Below are 13,405 nucleotides of genomic sequence, written 5' to 3' on the forward strand. Positions count from 1 at the left end.
TTTTCAGTGAATCCGGCGCACTCCAGTGTGATACAGTACAATGGCAGCGTGGCAACCTCCGGGTCACATGCTCTGGTCACATGACAGCATGTGACTGGAGCTTGTCGTGCTGCCATTGTACTGTATCACACTGTACTGGAGTGTGATTAAAAAAAGATTAAAAACACCTACATGAGACATGGGGGATGCCTGAAGTAAATAGGAGAATGATAGGGTCCCTGATGGTGTATACATAACACGTATCCGGCCACTACAGCCTTAAACATGCACAAGGTAATGTTTAAGCATGGAAGGTAAGTCCCAAGCAGGACATCATGATTAAAGAACTGTAGGTAAAAATAGAAAACATATTGGTGCCAAGGAGGGCTAAGATTACCTAAAGTGTAAGTGCAGAGGAACCGATGTAAGAGCCTATTTTCACAGCATCACAGAGCCCCCAGGCACGGATCTAGTGGTCTTCTGTTTCTATTATTCTAGAATAGAATTGCAGTTTTTCCATCATCACACCTCCTTAAGAAAAAAAACCTGCAATAAAAAAACTAGCAAAATACTGCATGCGCTCTTAAGAGGGATCAATAAAACGATCATCTCACCACGTTATAACTATATATTATAATGTGTGATATTGCCATAAACTTATTGATCTGGAATATCGTGTTTTCCATGGTGAAATTTAATTTATTTTTCTGACTCCTCATTGGGGGACACAGGACCATGGGTGTTATGCTGCTTATCCATAGGAGGACACTAAGTAGATGCAAAGATGTTAGCTCCTCCCCTGCAGTATACACCCCCCTGGCCCAGCCAGGCTACTTCAGTTTTAGCTTAGTGTCTATAGGAGGCACATCTCTGCAGACTACTGCAGCAAGAATTTTTTGTTTTTTGAGGGCGACGGTTTCCTTTGGGGACAGATTTCCCAAAACCATCAACAGGTGGGAATGCGGAGTGTCGCCTCCCCGTACCCCCTCCTGCGACGCTGGATCCTGGGCTGTTACTCACTGAACGACGGGTCTCGCAGGCACCGATTTTCCAGAGCAGATGAAAACTTCCCCAGTCCCTCTGGCAGGCTCTGAGTTGGTACATGCTCCGCACCAGCATGACCAGGCACAGCAGGCATCAGACTGCCATCTCCACAGGAGCTGAGGTGAGATCCTTCCGATTTCCAGAGCAGATGAAAAACTTCCTCAGTTCCTCTGGCAGGCTGAGTTGATATAGGCTCTGTGACCGGGCACAGCAGGCGCACACTGGCTCCCTGACCGGAATTGGAGCAAAGGTCACACTGACTGGATTGGGCTGATTGCAGACTCCTGCATAGCATTCCACCTGTGGTGGGGGGAGGGGAGAACCCCCAGGACTCTGTGCACCCACAGTTGCGGTACACTTAGAGTTTTTTTCTGTCCACCATTGTTGTGCAGGGCTGGAGGGGGAAGGGGAGTCCCTTCCCACCATTTTTTTTGTTATATTTTCTCATGCCTTCTTGTCAGAGCTAAGCCCCGTCCCCTCCAACACTTGATAAGCCACGCCCCCTCACGAAAGCACGCGCACCTCTCTTCACACAGGAGCCCTGCAGAGCATTGTTGTTGTGATCAGAGCCTGTGGGTGTCTCTCAGAGCTGGATTCCTCCTTCCCACAGGAACTGGGATGCAGGGGGAGGGGTCATCACCATTCTGGGTGAGTTATATCCTCACTTGCACATTAGCTCTGCAGAGCATTGCTCCCTCATTCCAATCAGAGTTTGTGGCTCATCAGCTAGAGGTTGCAGTCACATGTTTTATGCCCTGCATGACTACAGCAACAACTATAAGACTTTTTTAATGTATCCTGCCACGCTGAGCTACTAGGGGATGATAGCACCTCTTCCTTCTGTGAATCCGGTGCCCCCGTAGCTCCCCCCCCCCACTACTGTAGCAACCGCTGCTAGTCCAGAGCCTACGGCTCCCAGTCCCCCGGAATGGGCACAGTTCCCAGAACCTGGTGCTGGCTATGCAACATCGTCCTCACACCCCTCGGGGCCCCTGGACAGAACACAGCCTGATGACACCTCTATAGAGGGTCCTTCTGATAATAATCAGCCCTCTGCTTCACTGGTTGCAGATCAGAAAGAGGGCATGACCCCCATGGTTCTCCCTCTGGGGTACACAGATGGGGTTCTCCCACATGTTCCATGGTCTCTGAGGAGCCGGAGGAAGGGGAATGATGTTTGTACCGGGATGATTCCTTGGTTTCAACCTCCCCTAGCGATCAAGCTGCGATGGACTCCCTTATTGCAGCAATCAACCAAACTCTGCATGTGGAAGATCTGCCATCCACTACTACTGACCCTGTGGTCTCCTTTAAAAGGGTGAAAAAAACTCAAAAAAAATGTTTTGATGCCGCTTCGGTATCCGTAAACTCATGGAGTCCCGGTACCCCTTTGGATTAGCTGTCTCTAACGGCTGGGCCGATCCGGCCTCGGTGGACCCTCACCTGGCTTCCACCTGCCTGAAGGACCCTCCTGTCTTTTACTTGATGGATCCTCCTTCAAGGACCCGACAGACAGACAGACAAGTGGAGCTGCTCGATCGCTCCGCCTTGAGGCTGCGGGTCCCTCTCCCCTTCCGTGTCGATCGCACAGCAGTTCACATTGCTGCGGCGGCAGAGTACCTCAGGCAGGCCTCCCTCGACGCTGCTACCTGCGCAGTTATTGCCGCCTCAAATACCATAGCCATCTGTAATGCCCTCTGGTTCCGATAATGGAGAGCAGACTCGGTCTCCAAGAAGCCTCTCACAGTACTCCTTTCCAGACCGATGGTTTGCCGATCGTCTGGACAGGCTCTTTTTTTTTTTTTTTGTCTGACGCTACGGGAGGAAAAGAGTACCTCCCTCCCCCAACTCTAGCCCAGGATGTTTTTTTTTACTAGACACGCAGGGCCCGACCTTTTCAGCCCTCCCCGAGTCCACCTCGTCCTGGCAGTCTAGACAAAGACCGAGGAGTCTCGTTCTACTCCATCTGGGCTGCCGCCTCAGACCACAAATGGGTGCGATACCTTGTGTCTTCTGGTTACCACATTGAATTCCGGACCCGATCCCCTGGTCAGTCTTTTCTCTCAAACCCCCCCAGAGGCTCCAAAACACTGCGAGGCCTTCTCAGCGATCCACTCCCTCCAAACGGTGGGGGTGATGGTACCTGTTCCGGACGGCAAGAGGTTCAAGGCCTTCTATTCCAACCTCTCGTGGTCCCCAAAAAAGGATGGGTCAGTTCGACCCATCCTGGACCTCTAACACCTGAGCAAACATGTGCACGTAAGGAGATTCAGAATGGAATTTCTAGGATCCATTTTTACCTTTATGGTCGAAGGAGAATTCCTTGCCTCCCTAGCTATCAGGGACGCGTACCTGCACATACTCATCGCTCCAGCTCACCAAAAGTTCCTCCACTTTGCGGTTCAGGACTTCTTATTTTCATTTGTGGCCCTACCCTCGGCTCTGCCACAGCACCAAGGGTCTTAACAAAGGTCATGGCTGCCGCCATGAGTGCCCTTCACGCCAGGAGAGTGGCTGTTCTGCCTTGCTTGGATGACCTCCTCATCAAGGGCTCAACCAGCATGCAGATCTCTGTGAGCACCCTATCCCGCTTAGGGCGGCTTCTGACTCCAGTCAAATCATCCCCGGTCCCGTCAAAATCCGTCGCCTCCCTGGGCATGTCCCATGACACTCTTCGGGGCTTGATATTTCTCCCTCAAGACAATGCGACCGCTCTACAACAAGCGGTACACTGCCTTCTACATACTCCTCTCGCTCCATACGATTCAGTATGAGAGGGCTAGGTAGGATAGCGGTGGCTATAGAGGCAGTGCTGTTCGCTTAGCCACACCACCGGCCACTGCAGCTTGCGCTTCTAGCTGCCTGGGACAAGAGCCCCTTTTCACCGGACACCTTCAGTCAGGTATGCGCTTTGCTGGTGGCTTCAGTCCTCTTCCATATCGAGAGGGAGTTTTTTCTCCCCCAAGTGGACTGGCTACTCCTGACCACGGACGCCAGCCTTAGTCTGGGGAGCAGCGCACTGGCTCCCCACTGCTTGGGGACGTTGGACGCCCCAGGAGTCTTTCCTTCCCAGAAATCATCCTGAAAATCAGCGCGATCTTTCTCGCGCTCAGGTCATTCCCCCCCTTCTGTTAGCAGGTCATTTGATTCGGGTCCAATTGGACAATGCAACAGCTGTGGTGTAGGTCAATCGGCGGATACCAGCAGCAAGACAGCTTATCGCGAGGTCCTCAGGATCCTCACCTGGGCCGAATCGACGGGGGTCTGTGTTTTCAGCGTTACACATACCGGGAGTAGAGAACTAGGCAGCGGACCTTCTAAGTTGCCAAGGCCTGGCCGCCGGAGGGTGGTTTCTCCACCCAGAAGTGTTCCCACACATCTACACTCGCTGGGGTACACCAGACGTGGATCTAATGGCCTCAAGGTTGAATGCACAGGTACCCGCGTTCTTAGCCAGGACACGTGATCCACAGTCCATCGGCACGGATGCTCTAGTCTCCTGAAGTCGCTTCCGTCTACCTTGCATGTTTTTTTGCCTCTGCCCATGCTGCCGAGAGTAATCAGGAAGATCAAGGCAGAAGGAGTCCCGGTGATACTAATAGCATCGGACTAGCCCAGGTGCGCCTGGTATGCCGAATTAGTACAATTGCTCATGGCACCTCGTCAGCATCCCAGACCTGCTGACCCAAGGGCCCATTTCCCATCAGAACTCCAGAGCCCTGAAGCTGATGGCCTGGCCATTGAGACTTGGACTTTAACAAGAGCGAGATTCTCTCCCGCGGTCATCTCCACCATGTACAGTGCCCGAAAGCCGGCCTTCATCCCGTATTTACCACCGTACATGGAAAACTTTCCTTTCCCAGTGCAGGGAATCTAATGTCCAACCTATGCCTCTGGTGATACCCACAATTCTTGATTATTTGCAGTCAGGTTGCAAAAGGGGTTGGCCCTCAGCTCCCTTAAGGGGCAGGTTTCATCTCTCTCAATATTCTATCAATACCGCCTAGCTTGCAATCAGCAAGTCAAGACTTTCCTCAAGGGCGTTTCCCATCTAGTTCACCCGTACAAACGGTCGCTGGACCCATGGGACCTCAATCTCGTTTTGGACGGTATCCAGAGGTCCCCCTTTGAACCTCTTAAGGAATCTTCTCTTGCGCTTCTATCCTGGAAGGTAACAGTCGTAGTGGTGATTACATCCATCAGACAAGTTTCGGAACTGGCAGCACTCTCTTGCCGCGAACCCTTTCTGATCTTTCATCAGGACAAGGTGGTTCTACGCCCCCTTCCGGATTTTCTTCCGAAGGTTACTTCCCCGTTTCATATGAACGAGGACATTGTGCTGCCTTCCTTTTGTCCACACCCAGTCCATAGGGTGGAAAGGTTCCTATATTCGTTAGACCTTGTGAGGGCTCTCAGATATTACGTACCCAGGACAGCCCCTTTAGGAACATGGACTCCTTGTTCGTCATTCCTGAAAGGCCTAAGAAAGAAGAGGCAGCTTCATAGGCAACGCTGGCTCGCTGGATTTGCTCTGCGATCCAGGAGGTCTACCACTTGAAACTCAAGCCCATTCCTAGTGGGCTGTGGACTCATTCCACGTGAGCAGTTGGAGCTTCTTGGGCATCAGGCTTCAGTGGAACAGGGGTGTAAGGCTGCGACCTTGTCTTGCCTACATACTTTTTCAAAGCATTACCGAGTCCATACCCAGGTTTCAGCTGAGGCAAACCTAGGTAGGAAAATTCTGCAAACGATAGCCAGGAGCGGCTACTGAGATAGGTGCTCCACTATCTGGGACTGGTTCCTAGTCCTTGGGTTGCGTTGTTTGTTTACCCACCCAGGGACTGGTTTAGTACGTCCCATGGTCCTGTGTCCCCCAACTCTCTTCCTTTATTCAAATTGAGGCCTGTTTTGACCCCTGGTAAGGATTTAATATTAGAGAGTGTACATACTGTCCCAATTGAAGACAGTATCTCGGTGGGATGGCCTTACGCTTTTTTGATCAAAACACTATTTACTAAGTACCCTATGTTTATATGCACTATTGCTTTTATTTAGTTACAGCAGGGTATATGTCCGCATTTTTATCTTTTTTTTTTTTTCTGTTTAACATATTGAACCTGTTTGTTCTTTTTTTTTTTTTTTTTGTTGAAAACACTTAAGCGCTAACACATAGTATTATATTACTCAACAGTATGTATATACAAGACACACCATATTTCTATAATGGGGCACTGTCCACCTACTACAGTTGCATTGGAGAGTGGTAAGGAATAGATGCACAAGAATCATTTTTAGATTTTTGTTCAATGTGCTAGAAACTCCTTTAGACCCGCAACACACATCCGTTTAATTTGTACGTGTGCGGTACGTATTTGCACGTACCGGAGACACGTACAGACGGAGACCTATGTTATTCAATGGTAGATGGCACACACACGTAAATCACACGGAACGTGTGACCGTGTGGTAAGTACGTGTGTGCGCGTTTCTACACGGATGACATGTCCGTTTTTGGCCGGCAGCACGCAGGCACGGACCCGCTTTAATCTACGGGTCCATGCCTGCACGTATCGCACACGGAGTATGTCCGTGTTCAGCACGTTTTGTGCGTGTGTGTTTTTACACTAGCGATCTTTTCTTTGTTTTTTTTTAAATTAAATTCAGTATACTTACCTTTTTTTCTGCTGTTCTCAGTCATACTTACATTGGCGCTCGGTTTTTTTCTTCCCCCAGCTCATACCGCTCCCCGATCACCAGCGTGGCGAGGAACAGCTGTGCAGAGAATGCGCGGCAACAATTACTTTGCATATGCCAGCCGCTCATTAATCAATCTCGTATTCCCTGCTTTCCCCACCCACAGACGCCTGTGATTGGTTGCAGTCAGCCACGCCCCCTACGCTGAGTGACAGCTGTCTCACTGCGCCCAATCACAACAGCCGGTGGGCGTGTCTATACTGTGCAGTAAAATAAATAAATAAATAAAAACGGCGTGCGGTCCCCCCCAATTTTAATACCAGTCAGATAAAGCCATACGGCTGAAGGCTGGTATTCTCAGGATGGGGAACCCCACGTTATGGGGAGCCCCCCAGGCTAACAATATCAGTCAGCAGCCGCCCTGAATTGCCGCATACATTATATGCGACAGTTCTGGGACTGTACCCGGCTCTTCCCGATTTGCCCTGGTGCGTTGGCAAATCGGGGTAATAAGGAGTTTTTGGCAGCCCATAGCTGCCAATAAGTCCTAGATTAATCATGTCAGGCGTCTCCCCGAGATACCTTCCATGATTAATCTGTAAATTACAGTAAATAAACACACACACACGAACAATCCTTTATTAGAAATAAGAAACACTAACAAATTGCCTTGTTCACCAATTTAATAAGCCCGAAAAAGCCCTCCATGTCCGGCGTACTCCAGGATGGTCCAGCGTCGCTTCCAGCTCTGCTGCATGAAGGTGACCGGAGCTGCAGAATACACCGCCGCTCCTGTCAGCTCCACGCAGCTAATGAAGGGAATAGCGCGATCAGCTGTATTCAGCATTGGCCGCGAGTAACCTCAGTGACAGCTCAGCTGATTGCGCTATTACCAGCCGTATGGCTTTATCTGGCTGGTATTAAAATTGGGGGGACTGCACGCCGTTTTTTATTTATTTATTTATTTATTTTACTGCACAGTATAGACACGCCCACCGGCTGCTGTGATTGGGTGCAGTGAGACAGCTGTCACTCAGCGTGGGGGGCGTGTCTGACTGCAACCAATCACAGGCGTCTGTGGGTGGGGAAAACAGGGAATACGAGATTGATTAATGAGCGGCCCGCATATTCAAAGTAATTGTTGCCGCGTATTCCCTGCACAGCTGTTCCTCGCCGCGCTGGTGATCGGGAAGCGGTAAGTATGAGAGAGGGCTGCTCACTTCAGTCACTCGGGGGATTAGCGGTCACTGGTGAATCCTTCACAGGTGACCGCTAATCAGTACGCGACACACAGACAGAGCCGCGGCATGACAATGAAGTCTGGTGAAGTTCACCCGAGTTCATTCTCATCGCGCAACTCTGTCTGCTGTCAGCCGACATGTATCAACGACATTGGGCAACACACAAACTGACATTCCACACGGACATTCCATGTACACATACATGGGAATTTTACACACAAACATGGACATTTTACACGTACACACGGCTCGCATACGCCATCACACAGATGCCATACGTACCAGAGAAACGCCCCAAAAAAACGGAACACGGACCCAAAAAACGGACCGTGTCACACGGACGTTTTTTTTTGTGGAAGTGTGTTTTAGGCCTAAGGCTGTGTCCACGTTGCTTTTTACCTGCTTTTTCAACTGCAGCGTTTATTGCCAAAATGGATGTGTTCTGCTTTTCAAGCAAAGTCTATGGGGATTTGGGTTTCTTGTGGGCACTATGCTATTCAAAAAGGTGCCTTTTTGTGGCAGAAATTTGGGCAAAAACTCAGCTTTGTCGTTCAAAACTCAAATGGCAAAAACAATTGACATGTCAATTGTTTTTGCCATTTGAGTTTTGAACTGCAGAGCTGAGTTTTTGCCCAGATTTCTGCCACAAAAAGGCACCTTTTTGAACAGCATAGTGCCCACAAGAAACCCAAATCCCCATAGACTTTGCTTGAAAAGCAGAACACATCCATTTTGGCATTAAACGCTGCAGTTGAAAAAGCAACGTGGACACGTAGCCTTATTCATAATTTTAAATTTTTATTTTTAAACTCTGAGTCGTGTCTCTACCACTCCAAAACTTTTAAAACATCCAACCTATAAGTGGCAGGATAAAGGTGTAGGCATACTTTCCCCACATTTTCAAATGAAGAAAGAGACAGGTACTCCTTGTATTCTTTATGAAGACAAATCTTTTAATAGTTCAGTTCCATGGACAGGCGTCACAATGTAATGCGTTTTGGCTTGAGCACAGCTTTCTCAAACAGAAGAACTTCATAACATGCAGCCAAGTGAACAACACTCTCCAGGATGTTGGTTGCATCTACCATAAAGCGAAGAAGCATGAAAGAAAATACAGCGGGTTCACTGCGCGGTGCAAGCCACTCATAAGCCATGGGTTGCTAGTGTTTATTGATGATGTGAATTCTGGGGTTTTCAGAGACTTACTGTGTGCTCAAATGCAGCCAAACTGATTGGTCGGCGTTTCATATTACAGATGGACAATGACCCAAAACCTAAAGCCAAAGCAACCCAGGAGTTTATTAAAGCAAAGAAGTAGAATATTCTTGAACGTCCATGTCAGTCACCTGATCTCAACCCAGTAGAACTGGATGTCACTTGTTGAAGACTAAACTTCAGACGGAAAGGCCCTCAAGCAAGCCACAACTGAAAACTGCTGCAGTAAAGGCCTAGCAAAGCATTAAAAAGGAGGAAAACCAGCGACTGGTGATGTAAATGAGTTCACAACTTCAGGCAGTCGTTGACAACAAAGGGTTTTCAACCAAGTACAGTGTTACATTTCTCGTTTCAGATACACATTGCCTCTTATCTGAAGAATGGGTGTAAGAGGTTTTTGCCTACTGCCTCCCAGATTCATTCCACCAGTTTCCTGATCCTTAGCGGCCAGGCTTTCAATTCTCAATTAACAAACCCAGTACCCCTATTTGATTTAGAAATATCATATCATTAAATATTTTAATAAGAATTTCTCACTCTGTTAAGCCTGCTTTACACCATACGATCCAGCATACTATCTCGTATGCGATCGTACCCGCCCCCATCGTATGTGCGGCACGTTCAATTTGTTGAACGTGTCGCACACACGAATAACCCCCCGTCACACGTACTTACCCTTCCATACGACCTGGATGTGGGCGGCGAACATCCACTTCCTGCAGTGGGAGGGACGTTTGGCGTCACATCGACGTCATGCGGCAACCGGCCAATAGAAGCGGAGGGGCGGAGATGAGCGGGACGTAAACATCCCGCCCACCTCCTTCCTTCCGCATTGCCAGCGGGAGCCGCAGGACGCAGGTAAGATCTGTTCATCGTTCCCGGGGTGTCACACACTGCAATGTGTGCTACCCTGGGTACGATGAACAACCTGACGTTCAATTTTTAGGAATTGAACGACGTGCGTGCGATGAACGTTTTACCGTTCAATCGCAATCGCATGTAGCTGTTACATGCTACAATGTAACTTACGATGCCGGATGTGAGTCACGACGTGACCCCGCCGATACATCGTAAGATATATTGTAGCGTGTAAAGCGCCCTTTAGGGTGCAACAAACATCTTTGACCAACCTGATGGTTCTAACAGAAACATGGTTTCAATAGGAACAAAGTAAGCAATGTCAATCTTATAGTTTGTCTATACTTCTTTCATTCCTCAAAACTTAAGAAAAATCAGGAATGGCGGAGTAGTTCTATTTTTCTCACATTGCACTTTTCAAGTAATTCCTCCTATACCTGCATTCATATTTTTCTCCTTTTGTTGTCAATACCCTCATATTTCGATTTCTACCATTCTGCCTGCCAGTGGTGGTCTTATACCTCATGGGCTGATCCTTTTGAGCCATGGTTATCTTTTTTCCTATCTTGTAAGACACAGACTTATTTTTATGGGTCACTTCAACATTCCCTTTGAAAACCCAATATCCCCCAACTGTGTTTCAGTTTTTCTCTTTAGCCTTTTCCAAATTTTTCTACCAGTGATCACAATTGATCTGTCTGGCTTCTGTCTTCTCCAAGCTTCTAACTCTATTAACCTTCTCTCACTTTTTCACCACTGCCTTCTCACCTTTACTAATAAAACTGCAGCATCATTACGTATTAGCTTCCATGTACTGAAATTTGAAATGTCACTTTAAATATATGACTGACGAACACATTTGAAGCGTGATGACAATGTTGCTGATACAAAGTTGCTCAGTGAAAACGCTTCCAAGGTGTAAATATCATTAAGCATTATTATCAAACAGCAAGGCGTACAGGTTTCAGTTCCTATTTTTTTTCTTTCTTTTTCTTACCCATTGCTGTGGAGATACATGGATTTCTGAAGCTGATAAACTCTGGAGAACATAGACTCAGGAGATCAGTGGCCATATCCACTTTATACCTAGGATTCAGTATAGCTTGAAAACAAAGGCTTTCCTTCTCCCAATTTGACTTAAATTAATCACTCTGCTTAAGCTCCCATCCTTGTTAGTGTGTGAAAGATGTTATTTTTTTTTCTATAACTCAAAGCAGGCAAAATATGCGGACTGTCACAGACATACGTTCACCATATCTGAATATTAGATTTCACAATAACAATTTAGCCAGACCTTTATAGAAAGCTGTACAACCCATTCTTTAAAGCATGTATGCACACATTGTGTGTGTGTATGTAAGGGTATATATAATATACACACGTTTCATGTCCTGTATATATTTGTGTAATATACAGTATACATACCTGTGTGTGTTTGTGTGTGTGTGGTTATACAAATATGTATTTATTTGTGTATGGAATTGTACAACCCCGAGACCAAAAAAGTTGGGAAGTGGTGTAAAATGCAAAGACAACTGTAATGGTTTGGAAATCTCTTCAATCCACATTTTATTCACAACTGAATACAGAACACTTATTAGAAGTTGAAAGTTAAATATTTCATTTGACGGAAAAAGAAAAGAAAACTTGGTTAGATTTACAGGGAACCCGACCGCTGTTACATATGGCTCAACCCACGGGCAGCATGTATCAGACACTGGCTACGTGATTTCAACCATTTTTGTTTCATAGAAAAGCACAGTTTAATAGGTGTCGGAATCGAGTCACATAGGAGACTCATCGGACAGACACATCCCCGACAGCATCTCTCCGCACGCTGTCCTGGAGTGACAGGTCTCTCCTTGCATGTGTGTTTAGGTAGAGACCTATCATTAAAGAGTAGGTGGGAAGAAGCCATCAGGGATGGTCTTGTTTGACAAATCTGTGCGGATTGATCACCGGCACCTATTAAACCATGTGTTTGTTTTTTTTACTGAAACACTGCAATGTTTCATAGTTAAGCCTGCTTTACACGTTGCAATTTCGCATATGATATCGTATGCGATTTGCAATGCCCCCATCGTATGTGTGGCATGTTCAATTTGTTGAACGTGCCGCACAAACGATTAACCCCCGTCACACGTAGTTACCCGTCCATACGACCTCGATGTGGGAGGCGAATGTCCACTTCCTGGAGTGGGAGGGACGTTCGGCGTCCCATCGACGTCACGCGACAGCCGGCCAACAGAAGCGGAGGGGCGGAGATGAGCGGGATGTAAACCTCCCGCCCACCTCCTTCCTTCCGCATTGTCGGCGGGAACCGCGGACGGAGGTATGCTGTCGTTCAATGTTCCCGGGGTGTCACACACTGTGATGTGTGCTGCCTCGGGAACATTGCACAACCGCACGTTCAATCTTTGAGGAATGAACGACGTGTATGCGATGAACGGATTTTCTTTCAATCGCAATTGCACGGAGGTTTTACACGCTACAATCATACTTACGATCCCGGATGTGCGTCACTTACGATGTGACCCCGCCGACACATCGTAAGATTTATTGTAGCATGTAAAGCGGCCTTAAAACATCCCTAGCTGAAATTGTGCAGCCAGCAGCTGATGCACGCTGCCTGAAACATGGGCAATATATATCAACTGTCAGGTTCTCTATTATTATTAGTCTTACTTGCTGATTTAGCACCATTAATTCAACAATACTTTACAGACATAATTCCTGTACCCATTGGGGCTCACAACCTAACTGCTCTATCAGTATAACGTTAGTGTTGGAGGAAACTAGAAGAAACCCATACAATCTCCTTGCAAATGTTGTCCTTGGTGAGATTTAAACCCAGGACTCCAGTGCTGCCAAGCAAGAGTGCTAACCAGTCCCCCCCGCCCCATGCTGTCTTTCAAGAAGTTGACAGCAACACTAATTTTTGTGTCTAGAGGTGCTCATTTAGAGAAACTTGACTAAAAGGCAACAAAACCTCTAACTTATTTTAATTATTTCTTTTTTTTTTTTTTTAAAAAGATCATACACACAAGAAAATTTAAAACCACTAAATGCAGTGACTCATATTAGATCTCCTGTATTATAGCCCTACTAACTTCCAGTCTATATCAGTCCCCGATTTGGGTTTACTTCTTGTTATATCTGCAGCTCAGCATGATAGATATATACAACCCCTGGCAAAAATTATGGACTCATCTGGCTCTAAGGATGTTCATTCAGTTGTTTACTTTTGTTTAAAAAAAAGCAGATCACAGACATGGCACAAAACTAAAGTTATTTTAAATGGCAACTTTTTTTCTTTAGGAAACACTAAAAAAAATCGTGAAAACATAATGTGCTAGCCCATAACTGTTACTTTT

Source organism: Anomaloglossus baeobatrachus, chromosome 4 (assembly GCF_048569485.1).
Source record: "Anomaloglossus baeobatrachus isolate aAnoBae1 chromosome 4, aAnoBae1.hap1, whole genome shotgun sequence".
Lineage (NCBI taxonomy): Eukaryota > Metazoa > Chordata > Amphibia > Anura > Aromobatidae > Anomaloglossus > Anomaloglossus baeobatrachus.